At 34.5% G+C, this 18479-nt stretch overlaps 1 long non-coding RNA gene across 12 annotated transcripts; it reads left to right on the forward strand.

Moving 5' to 3' along the window:
* The first annotated feature begins 318 nt into the window (after positions 1–318).
* Positions 319–4907, forward strand: LOC132300207 (uncharacterized). 12 transcript variants are annotated; one of them, XR_009480334.1, is made up of 6 exons: positions 343–1074; positions 1379–1545; positions 2414–2577; positions 4057–4145; positions 4268–4369; positions 4553–4907. It is a non-coding gene; the product is annotated as an uncharacterized LOC132300207 (long non-coding RNA). The 12 variants fall into 12 exon arrangements; XR_009480332.1 differs by adding an exon at positions 1803–1949 and having other exon boundaries at positions 319–1074; positions 4057–4907; XR_009480325.1 differs by having other exon boundaries at positions 332–833; positions 903–1074; positions 4057–4907.
* The last annotated feature ends 13572 nt before the right edge of the window (positions 4908–18479 follow it).

Consider the following 18479-nt stretch of genomic DNA (forward strand, 5'->3'; position numbering starts at 1 on the left):
CATTTAGAAAACGAACTTTGTAATGTGAGAGGTCGCTTCACAAGGTCAAAATATGAATGTGGTTTTGGAAGCCTTTCTAGTCAAATTTACATTTATAAAAACCACTACTACAACTAATGAAGCATAACGAGTAGGGATTGTCCGCAGAGATTATACGTGCACTACAAGAAATTAGGCTATTAGGGACTGTCTTTTAGTGGCGCACTAAAACTTATCCCTAAAGATCTTATTATTAGGGATGGGCAAATTTTACCATCCCTATTAACAGCCTTTAGGGACGGTCAATCTGATATGTCACCAAATCTCTAAAACCCATCCCTAAAGATCTTATTATTCGGGACGGGCAAATTTTACCGTCCCTAATAACAACCTTTACGGACGGTCAATTTGATACGTCACCAAACCTCAAAAACCCGTCCCTAAAAACGTTTCTTTTTGGCACAGTCTATCTAAGACCGTCCCTAGTTCCACAAAAAAAAAAAAAAATAGCGCCAAACTTAGTGCTTCAATTTTCTTTTGTTTAGCGCTATTGTACGCGGGCAAAAATGAAACATATAAAATTATTTTATTTTACAAAATAGGGAAGCCCATCAAACTACGTTGTTTTAATCTAAAAAAATTTAGTAAACCCTATATCATTTGCAAACCTCTTACACCGTCACAAACCTCTTCAGTTCTTCGATCTCAAAAGTTGCAGACGTCTTCCACCGGCACGAAATCTGAAGACCATACCTCTTAATCAAACATTCTTTGGGCTTGATTTTCACCGAATTCAATAGCACCTATTCAAAGCGTCTTCAATCTTTAGCGAATCACAAGATCATAATCCTGAGGTACAACGTTTTTATTTTTTAAAAAATTTAGGGATTATTCAAATTTGAGCCTCTTTCTTCGATTTTCAGAAAACCTCCATGTTCGATTTGACGTTCATATAACCCACTTGGGTTTCATGATCCTCACCCTAGTTTTTTCTAGGGTTTCGAAATTGCAAAAGGCCTAACAATTGAAGGGGTAAATTACAAATCTAGAAAAGGCTTGTCGTTTGAGTCTGAATCGCTGCAGAAAATCATACAGGTTTTTTGAACTTTCTATCTTTATTAATTTATCCCTTATATACATATAAATATGTCCTTTATATACATATACACTACAAGAAAATTAATATTTTACAACCTTTAATTGACGACATGCATAAAAAAACAAGTCGTCTATGTGCTAATTCACAAGTTATATTTCAAGCAAGTCATTAAAAGCTAAAAATTGTTGTTATATTGACGGCTTAGACTTAATTTTCCTTTCAAGTTCCTTTCAAGTTTCTTTTTAAGGTCTAGATCTAGGGAAAGCTTGAACTCAATTCCAATCTTTGATTGTTGCTTAGGAGCTGCTCTTACTTAAGAAGATGAGAAGAAAATTGCCCCTTTCTGACTATCCCTTTTCTTCAAGAAGCTTGTACTTTGCTTTCTTTTGTTATAGCTTGTGGAGAGTGCATTAATATGAAAGTGGACAGATGATCAACGTCATCGCCTGTTTCTCGGCTTCCACTAGGTAAATATATATATTCTGTAAATTTTAATTTCTTGCTTACGTTTCTTTAACTATATCTACCTCTTGGTTTAGTTTTTCTATTAGTCTTTGATTTTAATTTCTATCTCCTTAGGCTTGCTATTATCCATCGCAGCTATTAAATTTTAATTTCTTGCTTATTTGGAAACTTAACTAGATTCAGATTGATATTTTCTATTTGGTCTTTAATGTAGTCTAAAATATCACCTATTTTTCTGATGGAATTTCTTTGCTAACAGAGTAACAAAAAACAATAGTCTGAAAGGAAGGTATCTATAGAAGTAGACTGAAAAGAATGATAATGACAGATAAGTCACATAATTCTAATGCCTCTTTGTTCTTGCGTAGAAGTCTTTATATTGACTTAATGGAATTCAACTTTAGAGGTATTTCTTTCTTCTTTGTCTTTAATATCTTCGATCTTTAAGCATATCTTCTTTAAGTATTGTGTGATGTCTTGAAACTTTATTAATTTTATTTGATTTGTGTTATATATTGAGTTATACCAAAACTGAATTTTTTTTTTATTTTATTACTATTCTTTGATTGATATAGAAATGTAGAAAAAAAATTTTAAAAAAAAAATAGTAGAAAAGAACAAAATTTGATTTCTGGCCGTGGAAAATAAAAATTTAGAATTAAAAGAATTAGAAATGAAAGAAAGATTCATGGGTTGTGGAAGAAAATGTAAATATGAGAAGTAGGTGGGTTAAATTTAGTTATATTTTGTTATAGCTTGTACTTTGCTTTCTTTTGTTATAGCTCTTTTATGCTTATTCTATGAATTATTTTGAAACATTAATTGGAAAGATGTAAACATACTGGTGTTTATTTATTTTTGTTGATTTAGGTCAATCAGATGTGTTTGATAATGGGTCATCCGGAGATAATTCTGAGGATTCAATGTTTGATATTGAGAACCCTAAAAGGTCTGAGCTATCAATTTAGCATCCAAGATCAAATGTGCATCAAGACAATGACTCTCATGGGCTTTTGAATGAGCAACCCTTCAAGGTGAATCTAGCTAGCTGTCCTAATTAGTTTTCAAATTATTGTGTTCTCATCCTTATTAACAAGTAAATGAAATTTTCAAGCTCATTAATTCAACATTAATTTGTTTCCATTTGATTTAATTTGTTGCTATTGGAAAAATAGGGAAAATAATTTTTTTTTTTTTTGGGAATGACAGTAAAATTCTAAGCCCATAAGTGGTCTGATAACATGTTTGATTTGTTTTCATTCTTCTTGTGATTGTATGTATATCATGTATATCATACTAGTTATATAGAAATCTATTAGTAGTGAAATAACTTTTCTTGGACGATTACTGGTGTTAATTTCCAATTACTAAGAAGAATAGGAAAGAATGTTCCTAGTTGTGAGTTGGTTTTTGAGAACACAACAAAAAATAGATTATGGGATACATATCTTTTATCATAAATTCTAGCTTTTGTGCTATTTATTGTGAATATTTTTCTCCTTGAGCTCTTTTTTATTTGTTTAATTGTTTTAATTTCCCAAAACATATGTGTCGTAACATTTTTTCTTCTTATTTTAGCATTAGTTATGGCTTCAAAATCTTGTTAGCAAGTATATATGCATCTATTAAAGAGAGATAAAATTGTCATAAGTGAGCTTGATTGTCTTAGACTCTTTAAGGGAAAAAAAACTTGATTATGTCTTATTTGTGTGAACTGTGAATCATGTCTCCATTAATATATATATATATATATATATATATATATATATACACACACACACACACACACATATTAGAGTAGTTGATCTATCTGTTCATGACATTTTAGCACTGAAACTCCATGATCAAGTAATAGTATCTATTCAATGTGGTTGAAAAGGAAACATAATACTAACACAGAAATTAATCACACTCTAGTCCTGCCATTCCATGACACATTGAAGAATCCTACTTGAGAAATGCAACATCTAAAAATGAAGATCTCTTTTTCCTTGGATTTTGTGGGCTTAGATAAAGCTATTAAAAAGGGCCCACAAATAGGAAACTTAGTGTCAAAGCTAAACCCTGTGATGAACCCTTTTGTGGAAACCTTGGTACTAAAGTTGTGTGTCCTATGAAATTTCCGTGGTATCGTGTTTTATGTAATGGGGTAATGGGCTATCACATTGGTAGAGTAGTAGCTTCAACTTTATTTCAATCAGCACTAAATGTAAAGGGAGAGAATTATTTTTATGAACAAAGAAGAGAGTAAAAAGATAGCTTTCTTTCTTAATTTTCTTTTTTCTTATTCTGCCTAGCCTTCCATTGATAGCAAATATTATCTCAATGCACTAGTTGGTAGTAGGGAGGCTTGGTTCCATGGCCATGCCAATAAACTAAGGGATTTTCAAAAGAGAACTTTAAAAGAACTATGGCTTACAATGTTTTTTTTTTATTATTGAAATTCAAATATTCAGACATGGTCCCAAACATTCATTGGTTTGTTTTTTTTCTTTTTGCTTTTACTTTGTTAGCCTATTCTTTATTTGGAAAAAGATGTACCAAACCTTGACCACGAAGAATATCCATTTCCAGGAAAGGGCTTGAGCATGACTTAGGACAGGTTATACACCTAATTTATTTATTTATTTATTTTGTTTATACTCATGTCAAATACTTGTAATTTTTTTTTAATACAGAAAATTAAAAAATTACCAGGTTAAGAGATCAGGTTTTTTGTTTTAGGGTTGGAAACTTCTTGATATGATGTTCGCTACAAGGCACAGCATATCTGATGCATGCACTTCTATAGCTAAACAGCTTGAGAATGTTTACTCATCGGTTTCGGTAAGTTTATTTCCTCACAACTAGTCCGTCATTAATTATCATGTTAAGGCTAATACTTAATAAAACAGTTCTAGTAAATGATGAAATTATTTATGCAACAACATCCCCTCAATATTCACATGTCATAAGGAAAATGATGTTTGTTGATAGTGTTCTATGTTATGTGTTGCTCTGATGTACTAGAGATAGGTAGCTCAGCTCAGTTTATCCTTTGTGATATGATTCCGGTCCAGAATATAGTAGGTCCTCCGCTAAGCGTGGGAAGCACCTTTGGGTTGGAAGAGAAGGTAGATACAATTCAGAAGCTACTTGAGTAGCAACAGCAGCTGCAGCAACAACATTTTCATGACTGCATTCAGTTTAAAATGATGTTTTAATTTTTGAGGATGTTTGAAACCATTTGATGTTAAAACAGCTAGTAGATACTTTTTAGTTCTTGTTTACAAAACTGGAGAATTTGTAACTTCTTCGTGAGATTAAGAGCTCGTTTGTTGGCATTGTATTGTGGTGATAATATATATTTTTCTTTCTCGAATGATATTGTGGATGTGTGTACTTTTTAGTTCCAATGTTTTGATATATAAGGTGGATGTCATTTAGTAGTTTTTCTAGAACACAAATCCAACAGAGGAAAAATAATAATAATAATAATAATCAAGTATCATGGACAGTATAAACGGTCACAAATTTAATAATAATAATAATAAAAATAAATCTTATTAGGTACAGTGCAAATTGTGTCTAATAAGTATTGTATTAGGGATGGACAATAAACTGTCTCTAATATATTAATTATTAGGGACAGTAAATACCGTCCCTAATAAATCAAAAGGGTACGGTCTCATTTCGGACAGTAAGGTTGTCCCTAATAAGTTAAAGGGGGACGGTCCTATTTGGGATAGTAAGTCCGTCCCTAAAGGTTGATTTTTTTAGGGACGGACAATTTTTACTGTCCCTAAAAAGCTTTTGTGACGCACTATTAGGGACGGTCAAATTCGATCATTAAGGACGGTATTAGGGCTTTTAGGGACAGAATGGACTGTCCCTAAAAACCAAATTTCTTGTAGTGGTGTTAGAATTTAACTTCGACTCTAATGTATCAATTGATTGCAAAAGAGAGAGAGAGTTGGGTTGGTTAATTACTCTAGAAAACAATTAATTAAAATGCAAGTAAAATAAAATTAAGTTGAGATAGGGTTAAGAGATGATAAATGAGCTATTGGGGTGCATTGGAATCGCCACCAAGCTCATTCACGAAACCACACACTTTCAACTAATTTGGAGAAAACCTTCTTGTGAACAAAATGCGACTACCAATTGCAATATTAAGCATGGACCATCAAATTCAATAATGAATTTTTTACCTAACTGACAAATAAAATACGTGTAGCACAACCAATCAATTTTAAGCATGACCCATCAAACTAGTTACAATTGTAGCACACATCAATCTAGAGAATCATAAAATTTGCAATAATAAGTCATGGAAAATCAAATCAAGTAAAGATTGTCTACCAACCTACCTACAAGCATGAATTAAATTGTAGAACAACCAATCAAGCATAAGCATAATCCATCAAATTAATTGACAAACTCATTTAATAAAAACCATGTCTAGCCGTCACTAGATTCTCAATCAACCACACATAGACATGCAATTAATATAGAAAAACTAGTATAGAGAACAATTCCCAAATAATCACACATAAGACAACAGGTAATCACATAGAGAATCAATAGAAAGAATTAATCCATAAAAATCAAAGGAGAACCCAAGATTCATTAAATTCACAAGAATAAAACACTAATCATAAGATATTATTTCCCAAAAAGTATGAAATAGATAGAGGTTTAGATTATGAACGTGGGGCTCATCCAAACCCCAAGGAGAAGTTTAGTCAATCATAGAGGAGGTGGATGTGATCTTGAAACCCTCAAGGGCAATCCCCAAACATAGCTCCTTCTTCTTCCTCTTCTTCATTGTTGAATTTTAGAGAGAGAGTGTGTGTAGATTTTGAGATGTGTTCTTGGTGCCTCCACTCTTCTCTTTCCTTCTAACCCTAATCTCTAACTTTTCTAGAGAGAGAAAATAGCTATTACAATGTAAAAATAAAATGATAAAAAGTTTTTTTTACAAAATGGTTTAATTTCCTTTAAATACATAGTCCTTGGAGTAGGTAACAAGTCTAAAAATAAGCCTTTAAAATATCTAATCCCGCAGCTATGTGGTAGGTAAAATTTAGGCGCACGGGAATAAAATAGCTCGCTGCAAGCGAATTTTCGATCGAAGGAATAAATCTTCAATCGATCAAAAAATTCAGCATTTTTGACCTTTTTCGGATTTTTCTGGAATTTTCTCGGAACTTTTGCTTGACTCCAAAAAGGTTGTAATGGACCATTTTTAGCCAATTTGAACCTTATTGACTAAAATAGACAAAAACACAAATAAGTACTAAAACGGGAAAATAAAGATAGATGAATGGACTAAAATACCCTAACTTAGGTGCTAAAATGCATCACATTTGAGCACTCATCATAGACCAACCAAATGTCTGAATGGTTTAAGTTACTAAACTCATGATCAACTTATGCCACCTGTTCTACGTCACTCCTCATTGTTTATTTGCACCTAGTGATTTGTGTATAATTTAAAAAAATAAAAAATAAAATTACGTCATCGGGTTAGATGCGAGTTGACTGGACCAATCTAGATGCGAGTTGACGGGCTGAATCAATGCCCGAGCGGGTCACTAACTGGTTAATGACCTGTTACCGACTAGCCTAATTGCCATCCCTAGATGATATCTTATGGCGGTATTTGTTTTGTGAATGATTTACATGCCTCACACTTGATAGGTGGGAGTGTTTTTTCTTGATTTACGCTCCATGTTTTGCTTTTGCTTAGGCTGAGCTCTGATGACACGTTGAGAATTACTTATCTAGACTTGGGTGTTATATAGTTTTAAGCAATTTTAGTGAAAAATATTTTCTTAGACTTGTAGTATCATCACCTGCTATGGGAGATTCCCATCTCTAAACTAGTAATGTGCCATCTTGGAGGAAGAGTTGGCAAGCTTACGTATGACTTGAATGAACGTAACTCAAAGCCTATTCTTAACTAGTTAGGGAAGTATAATGAGGAATCTAGTAAGGTCTATACTTGTTTATTGGTGTGTGTCATGTACAACAAGCTAAAACATGCTAAAGAGTGGCCAAGTTAAATTTGTAAAGTGCCACTACTACCTCTAACTACTAATATAGCTAGGGTGAGTAGGGATCGTCCCAAGGGAAAGGAAGCATTATTGATAGGGAAACAACATTGAACTAGTAGGTCGAGTGATCAAAGATATTTTGATTGGTAAATTAAACTACAATGTTAAACAAATTCAATACAAAGCAATTAAAGTAAATAAATGGTGGAGAATAAGAGAGAGGGATCTTGGGATTTAGAAGTCACCACTAAACATCACCTTTCTAGACACCCAATGTGTAATGAATGAGGGGAAATATATGCTGCAATACTAATATGTGTGATTGATTAAATCAATAAAAATGGATGACTAATTAAGTATACATTGTTTAGAAAACCTAATGAATAGCACAATATATCAAATTAAGTCATTATTCCTTCCTTTAAGCTCACAATCAAAACACATTAACAAGCTAGAGAATTATACTACTTGCATTCATAAGCATGGAACATCGAACAACAAGTATGGATTGTCCTCCCATCTAAGAAAGTAAGGCAACTACACTACAACTAAACTAGGGACGTGAAAATTAAACTAAGGTAAAGACACAATCCATCAAAAAATGAGTATGAACCATCAAATAAACCACAAGAGTATTCCATTAAAGCACCATGCCTTGACAATCTTTAGATTCCTAGCATCAACACACATAGACATCCATCAATAACACAAAACTTAGAGATAAACACATAAACATTTATTCTAGCATACATAAACATATGAGTAGAATGAAATGATCAATTTGAAATATTAAACAACAAAAATCATTGTAAAAACAAGATTCATATATAAATCAAATGTCAAGACAAGAATTACAACACAAATCCCCTCAAAATACAAAACATCAAGATCTAGAAGGCATGTTTAGGGCTAACTCTAGCCCCAGGAAGATGTTTAGCCACTCATTGATGTAGTCATCCAACCCTCAAGGGCCATCTCCATGGTAGCAGTGATCTTCTTCTTGATGGAAACCCTAGATGAATGGAAGAACTCCCAAATGGTGTGTATCTCTCAAATCTCTAACCTCCTCTCCAAAATTGTGTATATTATTATGTAAAAATGGCTAAAAATCCTTATATAGGTACCTCAAGTGTCACACCCAATGGTCAGGCCTCATGCACTATGGCCCCTTCAATGATTACACCACGAGCCATCTTTTAATAAGCTGGACTCTATTTTTTTTTTGGAACTTGAGGGGGTTGGATCGATCGAAGTTTGGTGAGATCCATCGAACCATGGCGGTGCCTTTTGGAATATTGACAGATTTGAGATATTTTCGGGATATTTTGGAAAAAAGACAAAAGTGGTAGGTGGGGATAAGATCAAAGAAGTTCGATCGATCGAAAGGATGCCGGATCGATCGAAGATAGAAATTCTTAGGGATAAGGACAAGAGGCTCGATCCATCTTGATAAGGCTAGATTGATTACTGTGAGATCCATCGAAGATTTGTCTAATCTATTGAAACTTGTTGTTTTCCACCACTTTGCTTCCATTTTGGTCCTTTCTTCCATTTAGCTTGAGATTGCTTCTTTTATGCTCTAATTTGGCTGAATTGACTTATTTTGGGGATAAGTGCCTGAAAAGGAAAATAACATGAAATTAGACTAAAATAGAAAAATAAGATAGGATAATGTCCTAGAATACTCAAGCTTAAGGGGTTTAAATACTCACTTTTCAGCACTCATCACACCCCCAAACTTAAATATTGCTAGTCCCTAGCAGTGAACTTCGAAGTAAAGGAATGAAATGAACAACTATATAACTATGAACTAGAAAATAATAAATGGATAACGCCACTTTCGTAGTGAACACGATTGCATTTAGCACATGCAACAAGCCTTTTAAACCCCTAGTTACCCCTAGTGGACGAGTGAAGTCTCGTGAGGGTTTCCAAAATTGATACCCATAAACATTAAGCTCTTTCTCACTAAAGAGGCACCAATATTCCAAACAAGGATTGGGAGAAAACTACCTCAAGTATGCAAACTTTCAATCATTTCCAAGCAATCTCCTAAAATCTCAACATCAAGCAAGTAAGTATGGTTCTCCACATATCAAGAAAATGATCATGCAAATCAAAACAACTCTAGAATCCTTTTTCAGTGGACCGGCATCAAATATGTTGCTATCTAAGCCAACTAAAGAAATAATCACATCCTTACCCTCAAACTAGTACACAAATCTAGTACCGATCATCAAGACAAATAGTGGACCTTTTATTAAAGCTTTATTGATCTAGGTGCGCTTATTTTTTTCACTCGATTTTTTTTTTTTTAATCCTAAGGATCAAAGATGGAAGCATAGTGCACTATGTTGATCTATTAAGCTATCTAGCGATCCATGAGGTCGAGCGTTAGGTCAATGACTCCCAAACTGGACGGTTTTAGGGCATTAGGTGTTCAAACACACCTAAGGACTTACAAGCTCAAATCGATTAGGCTACAAATCAAAACAACCTTCATCTAATCATTTACCACTTCTCACTGTTTGGGAAAAGTCCTCACTTTTATTTGCTTTTGCTTCTTTTTTTTCTTTTTTTTTAATATTCAATTATTAACCTAAAATTTAGGCCCTCCACCTTTCAGCGCGAGAAATTCAGTGTTTGATGAGGCTAGAATCCACGCTATTCAATGAAAAGGGTTTGTTATCCACCTTTATCAATAATGAAAACTTTCAATGCACTACAAACTCAATTGGGATATGACCAAATCAATAATCGGCAAAGCATGTACCCCACAAATAAATGCTAGTGTGCGCCTGTGTTAGTGTAGAATCAAAGAGTGAATCTCCAAATAATCACAAAATCAAGATGATGTGGACCACAAGTGCAAGCAAGATATCAATCTTTCAAAAAATTTACTCCTAAATGGCATCTACAAGGAATACAAGGAGTATTGGACTCTAAAGTCAAGCAATTTTTAAATTCTAAATAACATGGTCCTCAAAAGATCAAAATCACCGCCAACAAGGATTTCACATCTCAATCATGTAATTAAAGCTCAACTTAAATAGAATGCAACAAAGCCACCTTAACCCCATAAACCATACATTGTCCTCAATATGCAGCGAGAACAATGAAAAAGATGGAAAGAATATACCGTGGTGGCAATAACATGAAGCTCAACAATGATCCAATTCGAAAGATGCATTGGACTTTCAATTTAACACACTTTCACATTTTTCTTCCTTTCATTAGAATCATGACCCAACCGAGAAGTGTGATATTTATGCAAAGAGTTTTCACTCATTTTTTCAAAAAGGTGCCAAACATCATCCTCATGTTTTCCAAAGTATGAACCTTCACATGATATATCAACTATGTCCTTATGAATGTCGGATAGGCTTTCATAGAAATATTGGACAACTTGCCATTTTGGAATACGATATTGTGGACATTTCCTTAACAACTCATTCAATCTTTCCCAAGCCTCACGTAAAAGTTCTCCTTCCCCATGAGAAAATTCCCTAATTGAAGTTCTTATTAAATTGGTCAAGCTCACGGGGTAAAATTTTTTCAAAAATTCACTTTGCATTTACATCCAAGATGTTAATGAATTTGCCCCCAAATTGTTGAACCAATGTTTTGCTTTATTTTTAAGAGTGAAAGGGAAGAGAAGTAGTCAAAGAACTTCTTCCGGGACATTCATGTACTTCACGGTGGAGCATATTTCAAGAAATTCATCAAGATGCTTCTATAGTTCTTCATCATCTAAGCCATAGAAAAGTGGACACATTTGAATAGTTTCAGACTTAATTTCATATTGATCAACCCTAAAATTAGGAAGCATGATGCAAGTTGGTGCATGGTATTCATGAAGATTGTAATGATCATGCAGAATCATTGGAGGAATTGAAGCTTGAACTCCGTGGAGATGTTGGATGAAATGTGGGTCTAAATAGCCAAGATTACCCTCTAGATTTTCCATTGGAATGCCTAAGATGAAGGGTTGGGAAAGGACCACACAAAACTTCAAGTAACACCAACAAAACAATAAAACCAAGCACTTCCCCTTCACAACTCAAAATAATCAACAATCCTCCACATACAATGATCCCATACTCCCATGCTTTGAACAATATGCAAGGAAAATTAAATTGCCTCCACGCGGGCTCATGATCTATCTAAGAAAATAAAAACTTGCCTCCACGCGGACTCACGATTTAACTAAAGATTGAGTTTAGAAAAGCTCACAAAGGGTCCTTAAGCAACTTTAATTTATTTTTCAATTTTCGCTTAGCTTAGCTCCTTGCTTTAGAATTCTCCTTTACTTCACTTCCTTTGCTCAATTAACCTAGCCAATCAAGAACAAACACAATAAGTAACCAAAATAAAATAAAGTAAAAACACGATCAAAAGAGTACTAATTCCTAATTGTTTCCAAAATACGGCGTTGCCAATCCCTGGAAAATGGCGCCAAAACTTGGTGTGTGTCATGGGCAACAAGCTAAAGCATGTTAAAGAGTGGCCAAGTTTAAATTTGTAAAGTGCCACTACTACCTCTAACTACTAATATAGCTAGGGTGAGTAGGGATCGTCCCAAGGGAAAGGAAACAATATTGATATGGAAACAACGTTGAACTACTAAGTCGAGTGATCAAAGATGTTTTGATTGGTAAATTAAACTACAATGTTAAACAAATTAAATGCAAAACAATTAAAGTAAATAAAGGGTAAAGAATAAGAGAGAGGGATCTTGAGATTTAGAGGTCACCACTAAACATCACCTTTCTAGACACTCAAAGTCTAATGAATGAGGGGAAATATATGTTGCAATATGTTTGATTGATTGAATCAACAAGAATGGATGATTACTGAAGTATACATTGTCTAGACAACCTAATGAATAGCACAATATATCAAACTAAGCCATTATTCCTTCCTTTAAGCTCACAATTAAAACACATTAACAAGTTAGAGAATTATACTACTTGAATTCATAAGCATGGAACATCAAATAACAAGCATAGATAGTCCACCCATCTAAGAAAGTAAGACAACTACACTACAACTAAACAAGGGATATGAAAATTAAATTAATTAAACTATGGTAGAGACACAATCCATCAAGAAATGAGTATGAACCATCAAAAAAACCACAAGAGTATTCCATTAAAGCACAATACCTTGACAATCTCTAGATTCCTAGCATCAACACACATAGATAAGCATCAATAACACAAAACCTAGAGATAAACACATGAACATCTATTCTAGTATACATAAACATATGAGTAGAATGAAATGATCAATTGAAAGTATTAAACAACACAAATCATTGTAGAAACAAGATTCACATATAAATTAAATGTCAAGACAAGAATTACAATATAAATCCTCTCAAAATACAAAACATCAAGATCTAAAAGGCATGCTTAGGGCTAACTCTAGCCCCAAGAAGATGTTTAGCCACTCATTGATGTAGTCATCCAACCCTCAAGGGCTATCTCCATGGTAGCACTGATCTTCTTCTTGATGGAAACCCTAGATGAATGGAAGAACTCTCAAATAATGTGTATCTCTCTAATCTCTCGCCTCCTCTCCAAGATTGTGTATTTCTCTATGTAAAAATGGCTCAAATTCCTTATATAGGTAGCTCAAGTGTCACACCTAATGGTCAGACCTCGTGCACTAGGGCCCTTTAATGATCACACCACGAGCCATCTTTTAATGACCTGGACTCGATTTTTTTTTTCGAACTTGAGGGGGTTGGATCGATCGAAGTTTGGTGAGATCCATCGAACCATGGCAGCACCTTTTGGAATACTGACAGATCTGAGATATTTTTGGGATATTTTGGGAAAAAGACAAAAGTGGTAGGTGGGGATAAGATCAAAGAAGTTTGATCGATCGAAAGGATGCTGGATCGATCGAAGATGGAAAATCTTGGGGATAAGGACAAGAGGCTCGATCCATCTTGATAAAGCTGGATTGATTACTGGGAGATCGATCAAAGATTTGTCTAATCTATCAAAACTTGTTGTTTTCCACCACTTTGCTTCCACTTTGCTCCTTTCTTCCATTTAGCTTGAGATTGCTTCTTTTATGCTCTAATTTGGCTAAATTGACTTATTTTGATAATAAGTGCCTGAAAAGGGAAATAATATGAAATTAGACTAAAACAGAAAAATAAGATAGGATAATGTCCTAGAATACTCAAACTTTAAATACGCACTTTTCAGTACTCATCATACCCCCAAACTTAAATATTGCAAGTCCCTAGCAATGAACTACGAAGTAAAGGAATGAAATGAACAACTATACAACTATGAACTAGAAAATAATAAATGGATAACGCGACTTTCGTAGGGAACACGATTGTATTTAGCACATGCAACACGCGTTTTAAACCCCTAGGTTACCCCTAGTGGACGAGTGAAGTCTCGTGAGGGTTTCCAAAATTGATACCCATAAACATTAAGCTCTTTCTCGCTAAAGAGGCACCAATATTTCAAACAAGCATTGGGAGAAAACTACTTCAAGTATGCAATTTTTCAACCATTTTCAAGCAATCTTCCCAAATCTCAACATCAAGCAAGCAAGTATGGTCCTCCACATATCAAGAAAATGATTATACAAATCAAAATAACTCTAGAATCCTTTTTGAGTGGACTGGCATCAAATATGTTGCTATTTAAGCCAACTAAAGAAATAATCACATCCTTACCCTCAAACTAGTACACAAATCTAGTACCGATCATCAAAACAAATAGTGGACCTTTTATTAAAGCTTTATTGATCTAGGTGCGCTTATTCTTTTCAATCGATTTTTTTTTTTTTTTTTAATCCTAAGGATCAAAGATGGAAGCATAGTGCAATGTATTGATCTATTAAGTTTTCTAGCGATCCATGAGGTCGAGCGTTAGGTCAATGACTCCTAAACCGGACGGCTTTAGGGCATTAGGTGTTCAAACACCCCTAAGGACTTACAAGCTCAAATCGACTAGGCTACTAATCAAATCTACCTCCATCTAATCATTTCCCACTTCTCACATTTGAAGAAGTCCTCACTTTTATTTGCTTTTGCCTTTTTTTTTTTTTTTTTTTTTTTTTTTTTTTTTTTTTTTTTACATTCAATTATTAACTTAGAGTTTGGGCCCTCCACCTTTCGATGCGAGAAAATCAATGTTTGATGAGGCTAGAATTCCAGCTACTCAATGAAAAGGGTTTGTTATCCACCTTTATCAAGAATGAAAATTTTCAATCCACTACTAGCTCAATTGGGATATAACCAAATCAATAATCAATAAAGCATGTACCCCACAAATGAATGCTAGTGTGCGCCTGTGTTAGTGTAGAATCTTAGAGTGAATCTCAAAACAATCACAAAATCAAGATGATGTGGACCACAAGTGCAAGCAAGATATCAATCTTTCAAAAAATTTACTCCTAAATGGCATCCACAAGGAATAAAAGGAGTATTAGACTCTAAAGTCAAGCAATTTTTAAATTCTAAATATCATGGTCCTCAAAAGATCAAAATCATCACGAACAAGTTTTTCACATATCAATCATGCAATTAAAGCTCAACTTAAATAGAATGCAACAAAGCCACCTTACCCCCAAACTTAAACCGCACATTGTCCTCAATGTGCAATGAGAACAATGAAAAAGATGGAAAGAATATATCGTGGTGGCAATGACATGAAGCTCGACAATGATCCAATTCGCAAGACGGCTCCCCTAAACTTGGAATCAACAACCTACTTGAATAACCACAATAGCAAACTCACATCAAATATCAAATGGGATAAAAATAATTAAATGATGCATTCTAAGACAATATAATACAAGATGAAAGAGATATACGAGGTCAAGCCCTATACCAAGCATGGAAGCATGAATACACACAAGGGCACAATGGTAAAAAGTTTTTTTTATTTTTTTATTATTTTTTTTTAACGTTTGTACAATGAAACAAACTGCAAGAAAAATAAAGAAATAAGAATGAACATGAACATGTATGACACAGGAGATAAAAGACACAATGTGTCATGTGGGTGCTAAGTTTAATGTCTCTAGCAAGATGGAATACTGCTTTGAAGTGTTGATTGATATATATATATATATATATATATATATATATATATATATATATATATATTAGAATGAATTGGAGAAACATCCTGATCGATCAAAGAATGATCGATCTAACTTCAATCGATCCAAAACCTGAAAATATGCAAACAGTTTCGAATGATACATAGAGAGATGAAATATGCAGAGATCCAAAAAATTTCTAAGTATGGGATGAAGATCGATCCAAGGGAAAATTGGATCAATCTTGGAATTTCAGATCGATCAGAAAAAAGTTCTCACGATACACAGAGAGCTGAAATATGTAGGAAATTTTGCACAATAGGACAGAGAATGATTGGATGTAGAGATGACTGTTCGATTGATCGAACTTCTTTTAAGATCGATCAAACATGCAAGAATGTGCAGGAAATTGAACTTCTCTTGAGAACATTGAGTTAAACACTAAATCTCATCGTATATTGGATCTACTAAGAGGGCGGCTTCTGCGTGTCTTTGAAAAACTTGTCCCTCAATGTAGGGTTTCAACCTTTACCCATTCACTTTGAATGTAGTTCCATTTTTTAAACTTTGAATTTCAACTGTCCTATGAGGCGCAACAAAGATGATCTCATACGGACCTTCCCATTTGGTTCGTAACTTTTCGGGAAAGAGTTTTAATCTAAAGTTGAAAAGCCAAGCTTTTTGACCAGGCTCAAAAGATTTCTTCATAATGTGTTTGTCATGAAAAGCTTTAGTTCTCTCTTCATAGAGTTTGGCATTATCATAAGCATTGTGTCTCAACTTTTCCAACTGACTCAATTGGAGTAACCGATTCTCTCCGGCTTTGTTAAGGTCAAGATTGAGCCTTTTAATTTCCCATATAGCTTTGTGTTCTAGCTCAACCGGAAATGGCAAGGCTTTCCATAAACAAGTCTATAAGGAGACATGCCAATAGGAGTCTTATATGCCATTCGGTAAGCCCACAAAGCATCATTCAACTTGCGTGACCAATCCTTCCGGGTTGTGTTAACAGTTTTCTTAAGAATATGTTTAATTTCTCGATTTGAAATTTCTACTCGCCCACTTGTTTGAGGATGGTAAGGAATGGCAACTTTATGAGTAACGAAGTACTTAAGAAATAATTGCCTTAAGAATTGATTGCAAAAATGCTTTCCTCTATCACTAATCGTGGCTCTTGGCATACCAAAACGAGTGAAAATGTTGGATTTAATGAATTGAACAACCACAGAGTGGTCATTTGTTTTGGTAGCACAAGCCTCCACCCACTTAGAAACATAGTCAACGGCAAGCAAAATGTATTGAAATCCATAAGACATAAGAAAAGGACCCATTAAATCAATGTCCCAAATATGAAAGATTTCAACAACAAGAATATTTGTCAAGGGCATCATGTCACTTCTCGGCATTGATCCCATTTTTTGACATCTCTCACTCCTTGCAAAAATTGTAGGCATCTCTATGGATGGTGGGCCAAAATAGCCCACTTTAAAGCACCTTCAAAGCGGTCTTCTTTGCACTAAAATGCCCGCCGCATGCAAGGGTATGGCAAAACATAAGCACACTTGGAATTTCACTCTCCGGAATGCATCTTCTCACAATTTGATCTATACAATATCGAAACAAGACAGGATCTTCCCAATAGTAATTCCGGATATTGGCAAAGAAACGCTTCTTTACTTGCTTTGACCAATTAGTTGGAAGCTTGCCAATTGCAAGAAAATTCACAATATCGGCAAACCAAGGTATTTGCCCATTAGAGATTTAGAACAGTTGTTCATCTGGAAACGAGTCATGAATTGGTGGGCTCGGGGAAGACTCTACCACCAACCTTGAAAGATGATCGGCAACCACATTTTCGATGCCTTTCTTATCTTTGATTTCAAAATCAAATTCCTGAAGAAGCAAAATCCATCCTATCAAACGAGGCTTTGTTTCTTTCTTTGTCAAAAGATGCCTCAAAGCAGCATGATAAGAATAGACAACGACTTTTGATCCTAAAAGATAAGATCGAAATTTATCAAGAGCATACACTGTGGTAAGTAATTCTTTCTCGGTAGTGGAGCAATTCAATTGAGCTCCCGAGAAAGTCTTGCTTGCATAGAAAATGGCACATGGAAGTTTTCCAAACCTTTGCCCCAAAACTGCTCCCATGGCATAATCAGAGGCATCATACATGATTTAAAATGGTAATGACCAATTGGGTGGTTGCATGATAAGGGCAGATGACAATAAATCACGCAATTTATGTAAAGCATCAAGGCATGCTTGATTAAAGACGAATGGTGTTTCCTTGGCAAGAAGATTGCACAAGGGTCTAGCAATTTTGCTAAAGTCTTTGATAAAACGGCGATAGAAGCTAGCATGACCTAAAAATAAGCGAACCTCTCGCACCATAGAAGGTGGAGGCAATTCAGAAATGAGCTTAACTTTTGCTTTATCAATCTCAATTCCCCTTTTTGAGATGATATGACCTAAAACAATACCTTTTTGAACCATGAAATGACTTTTTTCCCAACTAAGAATAAGGTTTGTTTCACGACATCTTTTAAGCACTAAATTTAGATTTTTTAAGCATGCATCAAATGAAGACCCAAAGATCGAAAAATCATCCATAAAGACTTCTAGATACTCTTCCACCATGTCCGAGAAAATTGACATCATACACCTTTGGAATGTGGTGGGAGTATTGCACAATCCAAAAGGCATCCGTCTATAAGCAAATGTGCCAAAAGGACAAGTAAATGTCGTTTTCTCTTGGTCTAAAGGGTCTAGGGCTACTTAATTATAACCGGAATAGCCATCAAGAAAGCAATAATATT

This window comes from Cornus florida, unplaced genomic scaffold (assembly GCF_030987335.1).
Source record: "Cornus florida cultivar Cherokee Brave unplaced genomic scaffold, ASM3098733v1 CherokeeBrave_3.0.0_Hap2_Chr03, whole genome shotgun sequence".
NCBI lineage: Eukaryota > Viridiplantae > Streptophyta > Magnoliopsida > Cornales > Cornaceae > Cornus > Cornus florida.